Genomic DNA, 23490 nt, shown 5'->3' with positions numbered 1-23490 from the left:
ACGGATGGCGGTGGAGTTGCTGCACCGCATCCATTCCGAAAAAGCTAGGAGCATAAAACTTTTCTCATTTCGGCAAAACAGTTTCGATCCGGGGCACGTTTCGTGAATGTTTTACGAGCCACAACTTGGAGCGCTCAGTGTTCTTCGGTCCCTCTGTCGGATGCCAAAGAATGTAACAAGGATACTCTTCTAGCAGCTCTAGCAAGTGCCACAGTGGAGGGAACTGTACCCGATGTAATGGAAAAATCGAACGAGCTTTCCTTATCTGCATTGTCAACATTGTCCGGGTGATATTTAACCAACGAAAACTTTTGCTATCAACGCGGAAATTTCCCTTCGGAGATAACACAATTTTAGCATAATTTCGGTAACTTTCGTCAGCAGCGTTATCTCAGAGTTGGCGATAAAAACTTCTCTACTGCTGAAAACCCTTTCATCAAAGATTTTCGAAGAAATTTCGAGAAGCAAATGTTCTTTTCAGAAACAACACATCAAGTGCACAGAACGTTTCGCCCCGAGAGATAATATAAAGCATGCACGGAAAATACTTTCATGCCTGCCATCGAGCAAAAACATCACATCTCGTGGCAATTGGGAGATAAATTATTCAGAAAAAAAAAATACAAACCCCCCACAAACAAGCACATTCGGAGAAGAACAAGCAAGGGCACTCCCGGGCGACAAACGACGACGACGACGTCTTGGAAGATGGAACTTGGTGGTGTGGATTGTCGAAACGTGCTTTTCGGCTAAAACCACAGAAAACACGCACGCACATTAGGCACGAGCGCCTCTCGCCCAATCCAATTCCATCCATCCATCCATCCATCTATCCGACGAAGATGACGTTTCTTGCCACCGCGGAACTATGGGTTAGAAATTGAAATCTCGGGATAAATTTTCAAAACACTTTTTCTGTAAAATGAATTATTAATCATTAACGCAACCTAAACATATAACGCATTAAAAATCAAAGGTGATGAGAGTCGTTTAAGAGCAAACCAATTATAAAAGGGTTCTTTGAAAAGAAAAAATAAGATCAGGATATTGAATTGAGAAATATTCTGAAGAACACTCATCAAGTATGATTGTTCCGTTGAAATTACCATGCGAATTATTCTATGAGCGTTTTTTTTGCATTCAAGTCACCAATAACAAAAAAGATGTCTTTTTGCGAATCAATTTCGGCATGTCAGTTTGAAACAAATTAACTTGCTGCCGTAGGTTGAAAAGGCAAATAGGCAGCTATAAAAGTATATTTGCTAAGCTGTTTTTCAACCGAAACACCCAATGTTTCAAACATTTTGGTTTCAAATGGCGAAAAAAGTTGACGCCTACGAATGATGATAGCAACTCCACCACTTGCTCCATCCAGTCGATCATTAGGATAAACAAAAAATAGTAGACCTCTTTTGAGTTTGAATCCAGGTTTCAAATAAGTTTCAGTAATGTAAACTATATGTAAGGTTAGGAAATTCAACAGCTCATCCTACCATTTAAAAAATTAGCATTCCAATTCAAAATATTCGGATCCATTACAGAAACGTAATCCGACTATAATTTTGCTAGTAAATTTTACACCAATCTGGACTGCTTTAGCCATGGTGGGGATTAGTATGATTATTGAGAAAGCGATCGTTAGCTTATATATGAGAATTGTTGGAGATTATGCAGGGGGTATTACGGCTACGAAAAATGTTGTCGTTCATCTGTTTATGCTTGCCCCCGCAATTTGCGCATACAACTCTAAAAAAATAATCTTAATCACTCCAAACACATATCTTTCATGTAAACTTGTGTTTCAATGACTTCTAAGTTGATCATTGTTCATCAAGGAAGTGCTTGGAATTTCATCGCAAAATTTTGATTTCCAACCCACAGTGCGCGTGGTTCGACGAGAACCCTCCTGGGCCCTCCAGCCCGATGGTGGATAGCGCAGAGACATCTCTATAAGCCATCTCGCAGAGGGCGCTGCTGCTGCTGGGATCGTAAAACGCGACGAAGAATCACTGACTGGTGTTGTCATTTTAAGTGAAATGTTTGCTGTACGACCAAGCAGCGCAGCGGGATGAGTGTGCTAGATGAGGAAAAGCAGACAAATTCGGTAATGAATCCGAATTGATCGGCGCGGGGGCGTCTTGGAGGGGATGGAAGAAGCGGAATTGCGTTGGATGATGTTGATGGATGAATGAACAGTTTGAATTAGTCAGCTTTCTAAATCTACCGTTCCTCTAAAAATATGTTTTTGAGAGAATCGGTTGTTTCTGAATTTCTCTTAAGATAAACTTGCAGAATATTCCTGAAATTCATTAAAAAGCTCATCAAAAAACTCCATGAAAATTACTCATTTTATATTTTCAGAAATTTCACATAGAGCTTAAAAAATTTCTACATAAAATCTTCCGATACTTTTTTCAACAATGTTTTGTAATGAGAAATTTTTAATCCATATTTTTGAATAACTAAACTAGTTTTTGAAATACTCATGTCAAGTTTCTAAATAGATTGTGACAAAAAGTGTAATCATTTTGATTTCTCTAAAAATAGTTATTCTCCATTTCAGATTCACACTTCAATCCACTCGCCTCATCCGAGGAAACCTTTCTACACCTTCCCTCCCGAAAGTCTGAAAGTCAACGAGCGACAAATTTATGACTCACAGAATCGGATGATCGAAACGAAGCAGACGCCACAAACTGAGATCAGGAATTTCGATTTATTTATAGTTGCGTTACAATCTAGCGAGGCGCAGCGCAGCGCATCCAGAGACCAGACAACCAGGTACACTCTTCCCTTGCAGTTCACGTGGCCAATGTGCATTCCAATCCGTCGACGCCGGAATGGCCACATACAAGATCGGAGGCAATCTGCTGTCGAAACGGTTTTTCCAATATGGCATCCATCTGGAACCGCAATCGAACCGCTCCCTCCTAGGAAGATCGACCGCTGGAGAGAGTAGGAGGCACTTGTAGAGTGTGAGATGCTAACTTGATTGATGCCTTTTTAATGCGTTTTTAACAAGAATGCATCAACTCGTTTAGATTAAGCCGATTGGCTTGGGTAGTGCTGTGATGGATGACTGGGATCTGTATTATTAGCAACAAAGAAAGAACTGTGGCCAGAACTGTTCTACATACCATGTATCACTACTTGAATTTTGATCTGAAGTTCATTTTCAATATGGAAATCGAAGCGATATATAATTACCTGGGAAAAGAAAGAAAGAAAAATTATTTAGATAATTTGAAATTTCATCATCTTGGAGTGATAATAATGTAAAAGATAAATACCCGAGCTGAATTGAAATAATAATATGTTTTATTACATTTCCCAACTTGGCCAATTTTTATGAGGAAGTACGTGTGTATTTCTGCCATGTTGTTTTTGATAATATGTTTCGATTAAACAATATTTGAACTCATTTCAGGAGTTTTAGCTTGCAGTCTAACAAAGTTGCGTTGATTATTTATATATCATCGCCGAAGTTTCGATCCGTATCGAGTGGGTTGTGTCAAAATTTTATCTTTGTCTTTTTGTATCATGTAGTGTTAACATTTTTAGGCCCTGAAGATAGTCTAATAGCTTGACCGAAACGTCGACGATGATAGATAATTAATCAACGTAATTTTATGAGACTGGCGTCGAACCCTAGTAACTGGTTCGTCTTCATGAATAATTTACTTTTATTTTTTTTTTATGGAAAGCCTCTTTCCGAAACACGATCCAACATCCTGACCACCAACACCGTACGGTGAAGACGCAGAAGCAATAGCCGAAGATCGACAAGTGTCTAACGATGAACTAAGCTCCGAAACGACTAGAATCGAAGAAAGCTCCTGGTCCAGATGAATACTGAACGTAGCGCTGAAAGCTGCCATCCTGGCATATCCGGACATGTTCAGGATCAACACCTGCAAAAGTGTCTTGACGGAGGTAACTTTCCAGAAATATGGAAGATCCAGAAACTTGTACTGCTAACAAAGCCAGAAAAGCCACTGGGAGATCCAGCGTCGTTTAGGCCCTTTTGATTGCTGGATACGCTCGGAAAACTTTTGGAAATAATCATCCTTAACAGGCTGATGAAGTGTACGGAGAGTGAACACGGGTTGTCGAAAATGCAGTTTGAATTCCACAAAGGACTATCGACGGTAGAGAGTACTCGAGGGTGCTGAGAAAGCGTCGAAGCACAAACGAAAAGGAGATCGATACTTCCTCAATAGGAAGAACCATGCCACCTTAGATGGTTCCAGCAGCAGTACGAGGCGTCTGCTAGATAATGTCTTATCATCTATACTAAGGTATGGAGTTCCTGCTTGAGGCAGGGCAATAGAATCAAAGCGGAACCGCGGAAAGCTGAACAGATCATTTCGGCTGATGACAGTGCGAGTTGTGAGTGCGTATAGAACGATATCGTCAGATGCTGTATGCGTTATAGCCGGAGGCGGAGGATATCGAGTGCTACCAACGAAGAGACATCAGAAACGTACGGAAGATGACAAGAATCAGATTTATGGAGATTTATGGAGTCACCGGCTCATTCACACCTGTCGATGTGCATGGAGAGGTGAACTCGTACCTGACACAGTTCCTATCAGGTAATGAATGTTTCAGAAAGTATCTCCATATATTCGGGCACGCACAGTCGCCATTTAGGAGACACCGCATTGACTGCCAAGATTCGTAGAAGTGTGGAACGGAATGCCAGGTAGCAGCGGAGATCTAAACCCCGACAACATTGTTCAAAAACAGTTTGAACAAAGCGATAACAAATTCTGGCATCACTGCAAAAAAAATGGCGAGAAGATCAGGGGGCGTCTAGCCGCGATCAGAGTAGGCTAGGACATCCGTCGGGGACTAGGCCGAGCAGTTCGAGCGTCACGTAGTATCGGTGATGGGTAGATCGCGAAACGGCACCATAAAATGGTCGTTGGGGCGCCTGTGAACCGAAAGTTATCGGTTTCGGGAAATATTTCTCCGTCGGGGTACTCTTATCCTCATTTTTCGCTGTACCACACTTGAGACGTGCATCAGACCGTTGAGAGAGAACCACAGAGCCTAAATCCCATTTGCATCCAAGATAGCCGGGATAGGTGAAATTGCTTTGCTACAAGTTCAAAAATTCTATAAAAAAGGTCTGACACCTCGGCAAACTTGGCTAAGCAACGGCTTGCCTTGTGATGTTGGATGCGTCAAACTTCTTTATTCTTGGCTAGCGCTATCTGGAAAACCTCTCTGGTCTCAGGGTCGGCTGGATTTCTCTAGTCGGCTAATAAGATATCGGATATTGGGAAGGGTGTAATGAAAAGCTTTAATGATTCCCCTGATTGAACATAAGTGTCAGTATAGTCTAGAATCACTGAAGGGATGGTGGTACTGTAGACGGTGGAGCTTTTTCGGTGGCGGTGATAGCATTGAACAGCTGACCCCGCTGGAGGGGGTCGTTCGTTGTCCTCGAGTACATAGAACTCCCGTTCTAGAAGTTTCATCCACGTGGCTTTGACGCCTTTCGGAACCAGGCCATCAGACAAGGAGTTCTGCGAACTCAGTCGCTTGAACTAAAAGAAAGATTTCTTCAAAACCAACTTGTATTCACCCGCACTAGTTGGCTCTATGTGACTTCCGATTTAGCTGGGAGTAGACTCGTAGTTTTCTGGTAGCAACTGCACAAAAAAGGCCCTTTTAAAATACACCCTTCAATACTACAGCCACAAGCATACCTGATTCGCTCTATATACTCTTAACTTCACTATTATCTTCACCTAATCAACTCTTCTTCAAGAAACTTTTTCAATCACTGACATCCGATTCGAATACGATCTTCTTGGGAAACAGATCGAATCAATTCTTCTAAGTTGCCTAATCCTTCTATCATTCTTTTTCCTCCACTGAACTCTAGCTGTCCTATCGATAATTATGGTTTATTATTATTACTATAGAATTTTGGCACTTCTCAACACAAAATGCTGCAAAGTTTCACCTACTCTGGGCAATCTGTATACCATAGGGGACTAGGTTCTGTGGATCTTATTCATCAGTTTTTCTTATTCTAATGAGTCTTCTGAATGAGCATCTTAGTTGTAGTGATTCAGGAATCGTCTCACTATACTGCAGATTCCAAGAATCACCGCTTTTTGGATACTGTGTAGGCCTTTCTTCAATTCCAGCTCGTCTAGGGACCTTAGGGGAGATTTCGGGACAATTCCGGTCGCTGAGAGGACTACCGGAACTATACGGAAGTCCTCTGAGTGGTATATCAGTTTCAACTCCTTCGTCTTGGCTAACTTGTTGGAGAACGTTGATTAAACATTGGGGTCCGTTATGATCTTGCGATCCCTGTACAGTTTTATGCCACTTTTTTAGTGATCTTGACTGGTATTTTGTGAACTTATTTTTGGATTTCGGCTTGCAGTCACAATCAAAAGCGTTGATAATTTTAATTCATCGCCGACGTTTCGATCCTATGGTTTGGATCTTCTTCAGGGGCTGTGTTTATTAAAATATTTCACGAAACATACAACATACAATTACATTCGGTTCTTATTGATAAGAAAATTTGACGAAATCACTCACTTCACGTTAACCAACTTGTTAAGTGCCGTAGCTTTACACGGAAATATGTCGGGTTAGTTTCCTCATTAACAAATGTGTTACCCTCACTGGTCATAATGGGTAATTGCCAGGTCTGTACACACGTCTCGCGCACGGATGAAGGGAATATTACCGTGGGTCGTGCATTATGGGTGGTAACTGGGTGGTTGGGTTTGAATAGGTTAGTGGAGCGTGTTCGTGGGAATTGGGTTGTTGTGTTCTACTACGGTGGCGATTTGACGATGCGATATTCTCTTCTCTCCGTCGTTTGACGGTATCGGGGAGGTTCGCAATAAGTTTTATGCTACTGTTTTCCAGAACTGGGTAGGGCACAAATCGGTTCACCAAGTTGTGCTTAAGAGCAAGCTGTTAGTGCACAATCTTGGCAACTTCGTTGTGACAATCGAGGTAGGGTGATCCAGCTAGCATTGAACAGTCGGTATGCTTGATAGTCTCCCCTACTGAACTGCACTTCCTCCAGCGGTCCTCCACGTATTCACGCAATATGTACTGCCGATAGTTTTTCGTCGCAATTTGCCGGTCCTGGATGGCTCCCATGAAATCTTCTGTTTCTGAGAAGAGGTCACCCCGCACCAGCCACGTGTTGAAGGCGCCACCTAATCCATGTGCTCGAGCTCCAGTTGATGGGGGTGCGTTCCATGGAACTTCATTTGCTTCCACGTTGCGATCATCTCATCGACGGTTTTTATGTCGCAGTTCAGTTGGTAATCCCCCTGCGCCAGATGCAGGGCGCTGAAACCGTGGTCAGCTTCTCATACAGTGCGATCAATTTCGTGGTGGTTTTGGCTTTCTACGAAATATGCCCGCAGCTGCTGGATCTTGGAGGCACATAGTCCCTGGATATCGATGACGGCTCTTCCTCCTGCTGCACGTGGCAGAGTGACTCTTTCAATGAACGAGTTTTGGTTGCGCGATCAAATGCCACTGGTGAACGCCACTCGTACTGCTCGTTCGCACAGTACCTTGAGAAGGCAGGTACTATGCCGTATATCGTCTCTTATAAGCAGGTGAAATCAACTCACCTGTAAAAAAAAACTGAACTGCTACGGCAAATGAAATGTAATATGTTGTTAACAAAATGTTAATAAAATCTTAAATTTGTTTTACCAAATTAGGATGACAGTGTTGTCTAATAACACAGAACACCTAGATGTAAGAAATGAATGTAATGTTTGGAATGATATTAATAAAGACATTAAAAAAAATGCCGTATATCGTATGCCTTTTTGTAGTCGATGTACGCAATACTCTGAATCCATTGATTTTGGATAGCTTGCTCTACAATGACTGCATTTAAGATAACCTGATCTTTGCAGCCTTGCGTGTTTCTGCGCACCCTTTCTGTCGCAATGGTCTTGCACCCTCCTCGCTTTTACCGACACTTTGTACAGATTGGAGAGGCACGTCATTGGTCTGTAATTCGCTGTTTTGGTTTTGGCAGAAGAAATGTGACACCTCTGGTAATGCGCCATCGTTGTGCGGATCGTTGTGAGTTTTTTAAACCAAAAATTGTGCACAAAATCAGGTCCTGGTGCAGCCCAATTCCAGATAGGCTATCGCATATCCTGAGCGGTTACCACGACCGCGGTCATGTCTCCAAATCCATTACATTGTCTCTTTTTTCTGCTTACCACATTCCATCGCCCACATCCCATTTACCACATCCAATCTCCGGAAGTCCCTCGCCAAAGTCGACCTTGTCATTTCGGATGCGGTTGTAGAACATCCGTTTTTATTCCTTCCGTTTCGCAAGAGCACTCAACGAATTCTCTGAGATCTCGGAGATCTGCGGGCCTAACAATTTCAGCAACATCACGAACTAGCCTCGTTGATCGCTTCCCCTGCTTGTACTGTGTTAATCCACCAACCTTTGACCACAGTGTGGCGATCCAATCAGTGCGTTCGGACGTCGTAACTACAACTACCGCAGCAAATTACACGATAAACTGCAGATCCTCAAGGTTCTCCACGGCCTCTAAGTACTGCGGCAGAGTATTTAGAATGCTTACTGCACTCGTCAGCCGGTAGGAATACCGCAGCTTTGGTATCCGGTGCCGGGGCATGGGGTCTGTCCCACGAAACTGCGTAACTGCTGTGCCCATATGGAGCGCTAGTTCGTTTCGTGATTGCTGTTGTTGCATATCCGCTGCATGTCGGTCCTGGAGCAGTGGATGCAGTTGAATCACGACTATCACTCGCGATCGATGCATCCAGCCAGTGTTGCCACATTTTTTCCGAATCTCATCTGTGTTTTCGGCCGAAAAAATCTTTTTTATCTTAGGTCAACCTTCAAAAATCTTGGTAAAAATCTGTGTTGTACAAAAATCCAAAATTTATTTTGTTGAGATCAAAACGAACCTTTGCAAACGAATTACAGATGTATTTGGAATGCCAACCATTATAAATTTGTATAATTGTTTCTAAAAGTGTAAACAAACTTAAGTTTTTTTTAGAAAAAAACTTAACAGAGTAAATGCATTTCTGCTTTGGGATGGTACACAAATTATGTCACGCTAAATTTCAACTTTTTGGACCCCCCCCCCTTTGTCACGTTTTTTGTATGAGTCCTCCGACAATTTTGTAAGGCTTGTCACGCTTGGCTTGACTCCCCCCCCCCCTTGGAACGTGACGTAATTTGTGCATGACCCCTTTATATCTTTCAAAACTGTGTCCTAAACTCGTGAAGTATGCTTAAATCCTATAAATCTTTTTTATCTAAAAAATCTGTGATCTGTGATCACAGATATCTGTAGGCAAAAACAGGAAAAAATCTGTGTAATTACAGATAAATCTGTGTATGTGGCATCACTGCATCCAGCCCAACAGAACTTCTTCTCGACGTATCGCTCGATCTTGTCCTCCCCTCGCCTATTTCCGTCTGCACTTCTAGCTTGATGTACTTCACTTCTGCACGGCTAATTCAAGTAGTGAATAATGAATCACGATTGTAATGAATGGAGTAATATTCTAGTTTGCTGATCTAGCTTGAGCAAGAGCTTGAGCTTGAGCTTGATTGGCGGCCCGTGGTTGCTACTCTAGTATCACCAGATTAGCTGCCCCTACTCAAAGAACCAACCAGATGATTGCTTGGGACTAACAGACATCCTTAGTGTGCTGGTGATCTTCTATTTTAGGCAACAATGGCGCCTGCCACGTCAAAATGCAGACCAATGAGAGAAAAGGGAGGAATTGATTATGCATTAAACTGGCTCCCAATGTAGACCGTATATACCACTGCGTCTACGCTAGTTCATGCAGGAAGGGTGAAGGGGTGTGGGGTAATTGTTATGGCAAAGAAGCTTGCTAGTTTGGTCAGCAGACTGCCCATGTATCAGGCGTAAGGAAAGGCGTGCTATAATGATGGAAGAATGGAAGCGTAGGGAACGGTTTGGTTTTGTCCGTCTCGGGTTCTAGCAAATGCTATAAACTGTGATATATTAAGAGTGGAAGATAGAAGCAAGCGAATGATACATGATACAACTACAAAGTTCGTGGAAAGGGACGGGCCTGAAATTGTACCCATGACCTTCTGCTTATGAAGCAGAAGCGATAGCCATTAGACCACCAACCCTTATATTCTAGTTTATTGATCCAAATGAAAAAGTTAAAAAAAATATAAAATTATAAAAGTGATATTCAGCTTGTACTAGTTGAGGATAAGAGCTCTCCTGAGAAAAAATGGGTTTAACGTACAAGGATCCATCATCGTAATCATCGTTATTTTCAAAACTTCAAAAGCAGTTTTTCTGTTATAACCTAGAGATTTTTCGATAATAAATTTTCTTTACGTGTAAATTTTCTTGATTTTGAGCGAAAATTACGAAATCAATTAAGGATCCTTTCCCTTAAGCAAAATGATACACCTTAGAACCTTGAGTTCATCATAGTTCCTAAAGAGTTAATGGAAGATCTGGTTTATAGAGAAAAAAAAGAAGCAGAGAGAATGTAAATGAAGCAACTGTATGTGTGACCAACATCTAGTTTAGTGACACTAGCGTTCAGTTAGTTATAGCTTGAGCTTGAGCTTGAGCTTGATTGGCCGCCCGTGGATGCACTCCAGTATCAACAGATCAGCTGCACTTACACAAGGAACCAACCGAATGACTGCTTGGGACTAACAGGCATCCTCAGTGTATAAGTGCTGGTGATCTTCTATTTTTTAGGCAACAATGGCACCTGCCACGTCAGAATGCAGACCAATGAGGGGAAGGGGGAGGAATTGATGATGCATTGAACTGGCTCCCACGTTGACCGTATATTCCACTGCATCCACGCCAGTTTATGCGGGAGTGTATGGGTTGGGGGAAAGGCATGGCAGAGAGGTTTGCTTTTGTGGTTAGCAGACTGCCTATGTATCAGGCGTAAGAAAGGCGTGCGCGTGAAAGTAGGAAGCGTTAGGGAAACGGTTTCTTGTCCGTCTCTGGTTCTAGCGTTTGCTATGAACGAATAGTTTGAGTGTGATATATTTAGAATGGAAGATAGAAGCAAGTGAGAGATATACAACTACAAAGTACGAGGAAAGGGACGGGCCTGGGATTGAACCCATGACCTGCTGCATATGAAGCAGAATCGGTAGCCATCAGACCACTAACCCCGTCCTAGCGTTCAGTTAGTTATATTAGAGAAACAACAATATTATCACTCAAATGCATGTATGTTCATTATAAAGATGAAAGAAATTGATATTATCTGCAGCAAGAGAAAAAGTGAGATGATTAACTCTGAAATACCTATTGGTACGGTTGTAGAAGCTTAGTGATAATGTTTTGTTATGTAAAAAACGTTATGTTCAGAATTGAAACAGATGAATTGAAAACTTATGAGGTTTTTGAACAGAATCTACTACAAGCCAAACTCAATGGAAAATTTTGCAATGGTTTGATGTGAGATGGCAGGCTTCAGTGAGCTGTTCCATAAGTGCGAAAATTAAAAACAAGTATAGCAACGACGTAAACACGGAAAACTGTACTACACTCTAAAATAAATAAGACAATATTCAAAAAACTCAAATGATTATGTGAAGATACGCTAAGCCAAGGGCATTAAGGTAGCCTAAGGAAAACAGATACTTATACCTATAAATGTTGAAAGGCGAAATTACAAAATATATCAAATTTTTATGTATTCGATGATTAATTTTAGCAAAGAAAACCTTTAATTGAATCCGTGCCAGGCCTAACTAATTAGCTCGACACAGAAAGCAGCCCTAATCTAGCGTCTTTCGTTCATTACACATCCCAAAGATATCATAAAAAAAGAGTCTCATTTAGCCAGCCTACGACGACGGCCATCCTTCTTCCCATGACGATATCAAAAACATAGACACGACGACTTTCGCATCCATCCCGAAAACATCTTACGAAGGGTGCATACTAATAATCAGCCGTTGTTGCCACACTTTGCTCCAGCGAAGGTGAAAGACATAATTAATAATTTTAGCTCGTTTTTATTGTTTCATTTCTCGGTTGTTTGCGCTTTTAGGCAGTATTTCCGGAATGTGCTTCAAGCTTCCTCAAACCCAAAATGCGATCGACGACGACGACGAAGACGATTGGAGCCATCAAACGCACCACCCGGAATGGAGCTGTGGGTCTTCTTTTCTTCTTTCGGGGAGTAAGGTGCAGCGAAGAAAGGAAACGCACGTCAACGTTTCCAGCTCGTAAATCTCAAACCGAAAGAAATTAATTATTTTTGAACATCGGGCAAGGAAGCGTGAAATCGGAAGGCATCGGAAGTGCGGTGCATGTTTCTGGGCGTCGATATCGGATCATCTATTGTTCCCAAAGAAAACAGCCACAAAGCAATCAACGAACGAACGATCCCAGTAGACGTGGCCCGGCGACTATTACGATCATGTAAAACAATCAATTTTCATATGCTTTATGGCTCTATTGAAAAGAATAAGAAAATTGAGGAAGAGAAGCGAATAAACAGAAGCAGAATTTCATTGCAGTTTGAATTCGCAGGCAGGATCAGACGACATTCAAGCAGTCAATAGTGGCGTGCTCACTTCATTACCATTCACGCGTCTGAATGGCCGGAATTGTGTATGAGCCAGACCAAAACCCGCCGAACTATATAACTGCCATTAATACATTTATGCTTTTATTGTTTATTTGTTTATTTATGGCTTTATTCCGGCCTACTGTTGTTGGTTCGATTCGCACTTCACTCAAATTCGTTCCAGAGCCTGCGTAAGCATTCGTATGTGAGTAAATAACTCTTAAAAACTGTGAAGACATCTATCCTGGCGCATTTTAATCAGCTGTGCGCTCCGGATAACAGTAAACCAATGAATTAGACTTTGTAAAAATGGCAGCATTTCGGCCATATCGGAGTTGAACCATGAATCGCAGCAGCCGCCACCATCCTCAACGCCTACTTGTACGCATCTGAGCCAATTTCGATAACGGACTAACAATGCACATCGAAGCCGTGTTTGGAATCAATAAAAATAAAACGTAATCATAACAATAATTTTTCCTTTCGTTTTCAAAATCGCTTGTGATTTATGTGAATTCCCTTTGTGAGCATTCGTTCTCCAAGCCGCCCCGCGGCATGACTGAAAGTAATTTGAATATGCTCGATACGAACCTATAGGTTCTGGGAGGGGGAGGCCAAACGACGAACGCGCTATCGGCCGAAACTCGTCGAACGAATCATTTTTATTGACTTCACTTGAATTTATGATGATGGCTCTCCCCTGTACCGAAAAAAAAATATTCAAAGGAAGGTATCCCATTCGGCTGTTCGCGTTTGCACACGGAATGATTCATTTTCCGATCGATTTTCCCTCTAAATGAATAGCGAAGAGACGCCTCGGAGTCTCGGAGGAATGCCGCCCCGAAAAAAACGGGAAACTAGAGTCTACGAAGAACCACGCGGCTCGAATGACGAGAATTACCCCGCAAACATAAAAGCCGAGGATCGTTTAAAAAATATAAAACGGAAAATGCCTTCTTGCTGGCAGCACCACGACGAAGAGTGCGCGCGTGCTTATTTTCAGTGACGGAAAGAAATTGAATTTCCCAACTATGGCCTGGGGTCGACGGAAAGATAAGATAAGCCCCTTCTTGCGGGCCAAAACAACTTCATTCGAGGACAAATAAATGAACTATATACGTAAGAATGCGACGAGACGTAAGTAAAACAATCCCAATCCCAACGAAATAGACTTCGAGATTGCACAAATGGTTTGGGGAGAGAGATTGCTGAATGGTTGTTTTAAATGCATAGAATTTATGCATATGACTAACAATACCATTTTTTCGGAGAGGGTAAGTCCTTGCAACCAAACAAATTTCTGTAGTACACTGTGGAGCACTTCATGTTTACCCATATGATAAGCTTGTAACATAGAAACAGACTAGACTGGCTTCAAACAGAAAAAGCAGTGCGATACTCAACGAGTCGCCAGCTACATTTGTGTTTTGAAGTAAGGCCAATGCACGCTGATATTTTTAACTCATTTGATTGCTCTATGAGCTGGCGCATGTGATTTAAAGTTTGATTTTAATTCCAAAAATATTGGAACTCAACTTTTTTAACTTGTTCTTTACAAATACGTTTCTCACTATCAATCAATTTTGTATTGTCCTATACACATACTCTCGAGTATGCCTTCAGAGTTTCTTTTGACGATACCCCTTGGAATTTCTCTAGTGATTCATCCTCCAATTTTTTTTTTCAAAATTATTCAGAAATACTTTCATGAAGTTCTTTAAGATTTTCAGCATGAGTAGTTTTTAAGGTTTCTTCGTACAATATCTTAGAGTATTTGATAACACCGCTAGAGCATGACGGCTCACCATTAGGGCGATTAAAAATTTAAAAATGTTTGAAAAACCAATCTCCCATTTGTTCCTTTCCATTTTTACCATAAGAATAGTGTTCTGTGCAATTTTCAGCTTTCTGGGTGGTGATTTAAAGGTGGCCCAAAGACAATGTAGGTTTATATGGAAATTACTATGGAGAAAATTTAAGAAATGTTCCAAACACGCTAGTACTGTAATGTAAGTACAAACTTATCATCCCATAGTCACAACTCATTCTTCAAACTTTGATGAAGAATGTTGCTGAAGAAGCAAATCTGTTTTGAGCTATTTTTGTTTGAGATTTTTGTAGATGTTTGCAGGGCTATTATCCCGTAGAAGCTAAATAATAGCAAACAAACTCATGAATATCTTCTCTCCTATCCGTCGGATTGAATTTCTCTCTTCCGAAATATCTTTATTATGGTTTGAAGAAAATGATTTTACTATGGAATGATATGGGTGCAACCCTGGTTAGGTGGCCTATCGTAGACTCTTCATCAACCAAGAAAGGCAAAAGTAGAACAATCGGATTTTAAGGCAACATACCTGGCAACGAATAAAGAACAACGATTGGAAAGTCGCATCTTGGAAGGTGCGTACTTTGAATGAACCCGCGCGTGTTGGGCTCCTGGCTCGTGAACTGCAAAATTTAGGCCTGAACGTAGCAGCTATCCAGGAAATACGCTGGCCCAACATCAGACAACGTGTATTCCAAGCGGTGGATCCCATGGCCAACACTTCATTCAAGTACCTACCACATCTACTACAGCGGCGGCGACAGAGCAAAACGTGAAGTTGGCTTCATAGTGATTGGGAAGCAGATGAAGCGAGTTATTCGGTGAAAACTGGTAAGCGACCGAAACTGTGTGTTAAGACTGAAGGACAAGTTCTTGAACTACACCCTGATCAGAATATATGCGCCAATGAACGATAATCCCGATGACATGAAGGATTAGAGTTCTACGAGAGCCTAGATAAGGCCTACGGAGAGTGTCCAAAACTAGATGTCAAGATAGTCATCAGCGACGCAAATGCACAGATCGAGAAAGAAGACTTCTTCCGGCCCGTCATTGGAATGGAAAGCCTTCATTCTGTTACTAATAATGACCTGCGACTTGACCCCTTCAATACTGCTAAAGATATGCTAATCAGCAGTACATACTTCACACGCAAAAACATCTGCACACACCTGGCGACAACCGAGTAGCGGTGCCTGTTCCCAGATAGACTGCGTGCTGGTTGATGACCGATATTTCTCAGATGTCATAGATGTCAGGACCTTTGGAGGCCCTATTACTAGAGGCTGGAGGCCAGCAACTAGACGAGCAATTGGGAAGAAACAACGTTTCTGACATCTGTCAACAGCCTGTGAAACCCTATCCACGAAGCGTTCTGTGACAACAAAGGCGCGAAAAATAATTGGCACTGGTCAACGACGAAGACGACACGACGGGTTCGATGAGGAGTGCCAGTGAGTGACATGCGTGAAGAATGTCGTCAGAAGCCGTATGCTTGTGGCCGGTACCCGAAAGAACAGAGAGCGGTGCAGGACAGCGAGAGCCGAAGGAAAGCGAATACATCGCAAAAAAAAGGCAGTACGAAAAAAATGTGGTAGCTGATAGCATGAACTGGAACGATACACGGAGATTGTATGCAACGGACAATGGCGCGTGGCACAATACCGTGCAAGGCCGCCATATGTAATAAGCGAGAGAGAAAATTTCCTGACCGATAAAACGGCGGTGGAAGGCGCACTTTTAGCAATTGTTGAACGTAGCGAAAAGTAGCGAGAAACAGGATGAATATTGATGATGACGACTTTATTTTCATTCGTTGACAGCTCAATCGAGATGGTGTGATTCATATTGGTGAACCGGTTCCGCTTTCCGTTGCCGTTCCGCTATCATTGCGTTTGGGGCCTAAGGCTGCTGGGAAGGACAAGGTCCCGGTCGAGCTTCTCAAGCACGGAAGTGAGCAGCTTTACCAGTCGATCTACCGAGTACTTCTGAAGGTATGAGAGGACGGAGAAATGCCCTTCGGCTGGTTGGATGGAGTGTGCAAATTACAGAGGAATTACCCTGCTGAATTCGGCTCACAAAATACTGTCGCGTATTATGCTCAACAGACTGAGACCACTCGAGGAGTCCTTCGTCGGCCATTACCAAACTGGTTTTTGTTAGGATTGCTCGACAACGGACCAGATGTTTATTTTGCGAATGACCCTAGATAAATGCCGGGAGTATAACTTGCAGACTCACTATCTGTTTATTGATTTCAAGGCGGCGCAAGATTTTGTGAAAAGAGAGCTGTGAAAGATAATGTCTCAACATGGTTTTCCGGCGAAACTAACAAAGTACATAGAGAAACTTGAAAGAGAACTGACACTGAAGAAGACTGCAAGTGGTAGTCGAAATACGCGTATCTGTCAAAGATAAGCATTTATGAGCGGAATTAAAAGGTACACGGTACTCCATCTTCTTTTAAGTTTCTCTATTTGAGATTCTGCTCAGAGGATTCGAACATTCATTAAAGAAAAGGATATAGTTGCAGATAGAAATAGATGCTATGTTTAGCTATCAAGGTACACGGTAAGGTATTCGAATAGGTATTGTTTGAAGAATTCTGTCAGAAATTACTCTAGAAGATTCTGTTAGGGGTTTTCCTCTCAATTTCTCCAAAATATTCTTCTTTTTTCAACCAGGCAAAGCCAGCTTCTCAGCATAGGGGTCTCATCAGCACTTCTACAGTTTTAAACTGAGAGCTTTCTTTGCCAACTGACCATTTTTGCATAGTTTGGAAACTATAAATACTCTATGTCATGGGAACTCGAGAAGCTTTCCTTTAGGAAAAGATCCTCAACGGCTTGCTGAATAGCTGCGCGTTCACCCCTATGGCTACCTGTGCCCTTTTCCTCCAAGGTCTATACTGGAAGACTGTTAACTCCTTCAGAATTTAGTTCAGCGCATCCACCAAGAGTATTCCCCAAGATTTCTCCATTAGTTGTCCTATGAATTTCTTCAATAATATGATTTTTCCACTAAGTATTCTCTTAGGATTCATTTAATGACTTCTACTGATATACTTCTAGTAGTGCTCACAAAAGGTTTCTCAAGAATTTTTCAAGAATATACCCCGGGGGATTTGCAAGGAACTCATAAGTTCTTCTTCTAAGGGAATGTTAAGGGATTTCTGAGAAAATTATCCCAGTTTTATCATATTTTTTTCCATCGGGATGTTAATAATAATTATGCAAAGTTTCTTCCTAAGAATTCCTGTAAGAGGTCTTTTGCTGTCCCAACATTTTTTTTACTTATTTCTTGTAAAATTTCTCTACAGATTTTTTGCGAAAAATTTCAAAAATTCCGGTAACGATTTCTCAAGTTCTTCCATAACCTCTTCAATAAACTATTCCTGATACTTGATCTATTTATTATTGAATCAATATCCTCTTCTTTTCGAGCTGATTTCTCCAAGATTAGATTAATTTATTCTTTTAGGAATGCCTGTAAGATTTCGTCGAATAAATTCGAATAAACAAATATTTCTTCAAATGATCTTCCCGAAATAGTTTTAGAAAACTACAAAGATTTCAATAAAGTTCTTCCACTGATTGCAATACGTTCAAGGATTTTTCGAACCATTCGTTGGCAAGGCTAAGCAAGCAATTCAAGCTTCTCCGATGATTCCAATCCTATATGAGCCAGAAATGATTGGTATTTTTAGAGAAGTAGCATCCCGATACTGAGGTCATCGACGAAGCGCTACAAGAAGAAGAAATCCTGGGACTCAAAGAGGCTCAAACCAAACGTCGAGACCAATGGCTTACCCAAGGACACCGCTCGGCGTTCACTACAGTTTAGCGGCGTTATCCAAGAATACCGTTCACCAGTGAATAAATTGTCACCCAACACGCAGCAACAAAGACATTGTCACCTACTATTCTTGTTGCAACAATTTTATTCCGCAACAAGAGTTTGTCATCGCCTGAACGGAATATGATAAAGATCGATCACCACGTGCGCGGCGATTTTCTGGGCTTTGCATTGCAATTTTCGAGAACTTTCTCCGTGTTGGTAAACATTGGCACATTATCAAACAGCATCCATAAAACAAATTTGGTTTTGTGTTTAAAATTACTGATTAATCGCGAGTTGAAAAGGTTGCAATAATATTGCGCTCTGTGATTGTCATGACAATTCTGCTTTTGATTGTGTCCTTATCCGCAACAGTTGTGACAAACGGTTGTGAGCGAGCTTGCTTTGTTGTTTGTTTTTCGTCTATTTTGATGATAATTTGATTCACTGCCGTTCACCGTTGATAGAAGACATGTTAGTGTGAGTGAACGAGAGGACGAACACGGTCAGCCTGCAAGGTGGTAGATCGCTATTTCCGGGGTACGGGGGTGAACATCCCGCAGCTTACAACATTGAAAATCAAGTCTGATTTTAGCGTACACCTGACGAATTCGACTGATGCTGTAGAATTTCTGCCGAACCTCGTTTATGGTTCCTTCATTATTATGGTGATGAAGCTTGTCGAACAATGAGATGCGTCATCGGGTGCTCACGAGCAAGAATTCTGCAATTGATGGCGTCTGATAAAGGCATGGACATTGGACAAGCTGCGGTTCGGCCTCTCATACACAGCACGCCCTGTTCATCAATGAAGGGACTTTGACTTTGACTTCAATGAAAGGATTGACAACTCTTTCGGGAACTTATTGGCTTGTACGGTACAAAAATGAAAGAATTTTAGCGTAGCGATTTTTTTTTCGCGTGTGATGCAGCGTTTCTCGTGAATCGCATCATGTAGGCGATTGTATGGATGTTGGCTGGTAACTCTTCACAGGTTTCCTCCAATCGTAAGGGTGTAACCGGCTACTCGTTTTCAGGATGAAACCGGAATTCAGGGACCCTTATAACCAGCCCAACCGAACGTCGCCGCCGCATACGCGCAGCATCTCGAGGTAGTGTTGCCGGACGAGGGCGAGCTTGAGGAAGCCCCTCTTGAGGACTGCTGGAGCAACATAAAGGCAGCCATCAACAACGCAGCCGAGAGCATCGTCGGGTACGTGGAAAGGAGGACATGCAACGATTGGTTCGACGAAGAATGCAAGCAGGTTTTGGAGGAGAAGGATGCAGCGCGGGCTGCAATGCTGCAGCAAGGAACGCGACAAAACGTGGAGCGATATAAAAGAAAGAGAAAGCAGCAAACCAGCCTATTTTGGGACAAAAAGCGCCGCCTGGAAGAAGCGGAATGTGAAGAAATGGAACAGCTGCATCGTTCACAAGAAACGCGAAAGTTCTACGAGAAGCTTAACGCATCCCGAAAAGGCTTCGTGCCGCGAGCCGAAAATTGTAGGGATAAGGACGGAAGCATCTTGACGGACGGACGTGAGGTGATTGAAAGGTGGGCGCAGCACTACAATGAACACCTGAATGGCATGGAGAACACAGGCGCCGAAGCTGACGACAGCGGAGGAAGTGACTACGTCAGCACGGCGGATGAAGGAAACCAACCTGCCCCCACATTGAGGGAAGTTAAGGATGCCATCCACCAGCTCAAGAATAACAAGGCCGCTGGTAAGGCTGGTATTGGAGCTGAACTCATCAAAATGGGCCCGGAGAGATTGGCCGCCTGTCTGCACCGGCTGATTGTCAGAATCTGGGAAACGGAACAGCTGCCGGAGGAGTGAAAGCAAGGGGTCATATTCCCCATCTACAAGAAGGGCGACAAACTGGAATGTGAAAACTATCGTGCGATCACTATCCTGAGTGTCGCCTACAAAGTGCTATCCCAGATTGTCTTCCGTTGTCTATCACCAATAACAAATGAGTTTGTGGGAAGTTATCAAGCTGGTTTCATCAACGGCCGCTCGACAACGGACCAAATCTTCACTGTACGGCAAATCCTCCAGAAATGTCGTGAATAGCAAGTCCCAACGGCTTATGATAGCATCGACTGCGAAGAGGTATGGAAAATCATAGACGAATACAGCTTTCCCAGGAAGCTCACAAGACTAGTAAAAGCAACGATGTACGGTGTGCAGAATAGCTTGAAGATTTCTGGCGAACATTCCAGTTCGTTCGAATCCCGCCGGGGACTTCGACAGGGTTTTGCTGTTCAACATCGCGCTAGAAGGTGTCATGGGGAGAGAAGGGTTCAATAACCGAGGTACGATTTTCACAAGATCCAGCCAATTTGTTTGCTTTGCGAATGATATGGATATTGTCGACAGAACATTTGGAACGGTGGCAGACCTGTACACCCGCCTGAAAAGTGAAGCGACAAAAGTCGGCCTGGTGGTGAATGCCTCAAAAACAAAGTACATGCTGATAGGCGGAACCGAGCGCGACAGAGCCCGCCTGGGAAGCAGTGTTACGATAGACGGGGATACATTTGAGGTAGTTGATGATTTCGTCTACCTCGGATCCTTGTTAACGGCTGATAACAACGTTAGTCGTTAAATACGGAGACGCATCATCGCGCCTACTATGGGCTCCAGAAGAAGCTGCGGTCGAGAAAGATTCACCCCCGCACCAAATGTACCATGTGCAAAACGCTTATAAGACCGGTGGTCCTCTATGGACAAGAAGCATGGACCTTGCTGGAAAAGGACCTGCAAGCACTTGGAGTGTTCGAACGAAGGATGCTTAGGACGATCTTTGGCGGAGTGCAGGAGAACGGTTTGTGGCGGCAGAGAATGAACTACGAGCTCGCTAGGCTCTACGGCGAACCCAGTATCCAGAAGGTTGCGAAAGCCGGAAGGGTGCGCTGGCCAGGGCATGTTGCAAGACTACCGGACAACAATTCTACAAAGATGGTGTTCGCGTTGAATCCGGTTGGCACAAGAAGGCGGGGAGCACAGCGAGCGAGGTGGCCTGATCAGGTGCAACAAGATCTGGACAAGTGAACAAGTGAACAACCAACTCCTCTTTGAAATACACGTTTGGGCTTACAATCAGGCAAACGTGCCGGAAATTCTCGTGATGAGCGGTGGCGTTGGTAGTTGATCACTTCCTTCGGTCAAAACGGTACACGTCTTGATGGGGACAGCAAGCAGATATGTCGGCTAAATGGGCGGATTATGTAAACAGCTTGAAGTATCACGATGTGGTACAGACACCTCGGAACCGTGTCGGATAGAGCTGCGATAGCGATCCTCTCCTCTTGGAGTACACTTTCGGGTTCACAACCAAGCATACGTGCCGGGAATACTCGCGGTGAGTGGCAGTTTTGGTGGATGATCACTTCCTCGCGCGGGCGTACACTGCTTGCTTAGGGTACCAGGTAGACGTATCGGCTGCAATTTCTAGCAGAATCCTCCTTGGAATACACGCTCTGGTCTGGGTGGGTCACCACGCAAGCGTGCCGTAACAGCTCTCGACGAGCGGTGGATGTGTCGATTCCTTTAATACGGCGGGCGGTACCAGATCCGGTTCGAAGGACCACTATGTTGGCGCGTTAACCGTGGCCAAGTCCGGTCGGGTCAGTGGTGTTGATTCTTTTCCCCGACCCGACCGGAGTTGGCCACGGTTAGCGGCCAACAACACCCAAATAGATTATATGAAATATATCTTATCTCTATTTGAGTCCAATGATTAGAGATTTCCGCCTTTGTTTAAAGCTGCATCATTTTAATAAATCTCAAGATTTATCATTTATCATTCGCATAGAAAATGTTTTGAATACATAATCATATTAGAACTTTTGACAATCTGCCTGAGCTTTAAATCGAATGAATCCAAGTGAAAAAGCAAAGGAGCCCAAGTGAAGGGGAAGGGGTGGTTAAATGACCACCTAAAGGATATCATCTAATTTCTGATAGAAAAACGAGGAATTTGTACAGTTCTATCGCACAACATACAAAATAGGGATGTTATCTATAGCAGCGACACGAATTCAGACTAACATAACCAAATTTTTACATATTTATCGCTATCAAAAACCGATGCAAATGTTCATTTTACCTTGTAGTTTGATAACAGAATATCTTTAGAATTTGCTTCACAATGGGAATCGCTCGAAGAGCAGTAGTGATACAACTACTGGCCTGATTGACATTTACCAAACCTGGAACACCATGTTTGCGTCAAAAATCCAATATAATCTGCGTTAATTTTTGGCTCTGAATTTTCTGAAAGCCCTAATTGGCTCTGACGACGCTTATCCGGCTCACCTTACTATCAGAGTTTATCCGCCTTTCCCCCCGCCGGCTGCTACGCACCGAAAAAAATATGATTTATTGTAATTTATTCCGCAATGGACGGAATCTCATTTGATATTCACCCCCTACCGAATCCACGCCAGTCACCAGTGGTTTGGAATTCTGTGCGCACCTGATTCTCGCTCCAACCTGTCTGGCCGGAGGCTCTGGAGGAAGAGCAAGAAAACACCTCTCCACCGTGACGTGCGGTGAATATAAATAATAATTCTTAATCACAGCCATCACTTGTGGGTATTTTACGAGCCCCGTTGCTTGTTTTCATGTTTCCTGTAAGCGAAATTCCCCCCAGAAGGCATCCGATTCTTATTTACAACTAATTCGGTGGCCGCCATCGAAGTGGTAGCCCTCCGAATATTTTCTTTTTTTCGGTTCGACTCAAATTGGACGAAAAACATGCAAATTTCATAAGCCGTTACCTAAATTGGAGAAGTGCAATCGATATGCAATGTAGCATGAAGCTCATTTTACTTGCAACAGAAAAGCAGAAGAAGCCAAACGCAAGGACACCTCGGTATAAGCACCAATGGTCATAAACGATCAGCACCCTTTTGCTACGCTTGTGACGGCTCTTGGGTGCTACAATGTTGCTCACTGCTGCACGCAGGAAGGTTTCATTTTCCAACTCTTTGAAACTTTTTCCTATTGCAGCAGCAACGTCATTGTGAGAACAGCAGCCACTAAAATAATTGGACATAATTAGCCACAATCAAGAATGGCCCTGAGCAAACTTCTTTCCAGCCGAGTTTAATTGATACCTTCCGCATGATGGCAACTAAAATATGATAATTTATTGCACTTAATCCGAAAAGTTGAATAGTAAGCGAGAATCGAAAGCGTTGC

This window comes from Aedes aegypti, chromosome 1 (genome assembly GCF_002204515.2).
Source record: "Aedes aegypti strain LVP_AGWG chromosome 1, AaegL5.0 Primary Assembly, whole genome shotgun sequence".
Lineage (NCBI taxonomy): Eukaryota > Metazoa > Arthropoda > Insecta > Diptera > Culicidae > Aedes > Aedes aegypti.
This window is presented reverse-complemented; position numbering follows the sequence as displayed.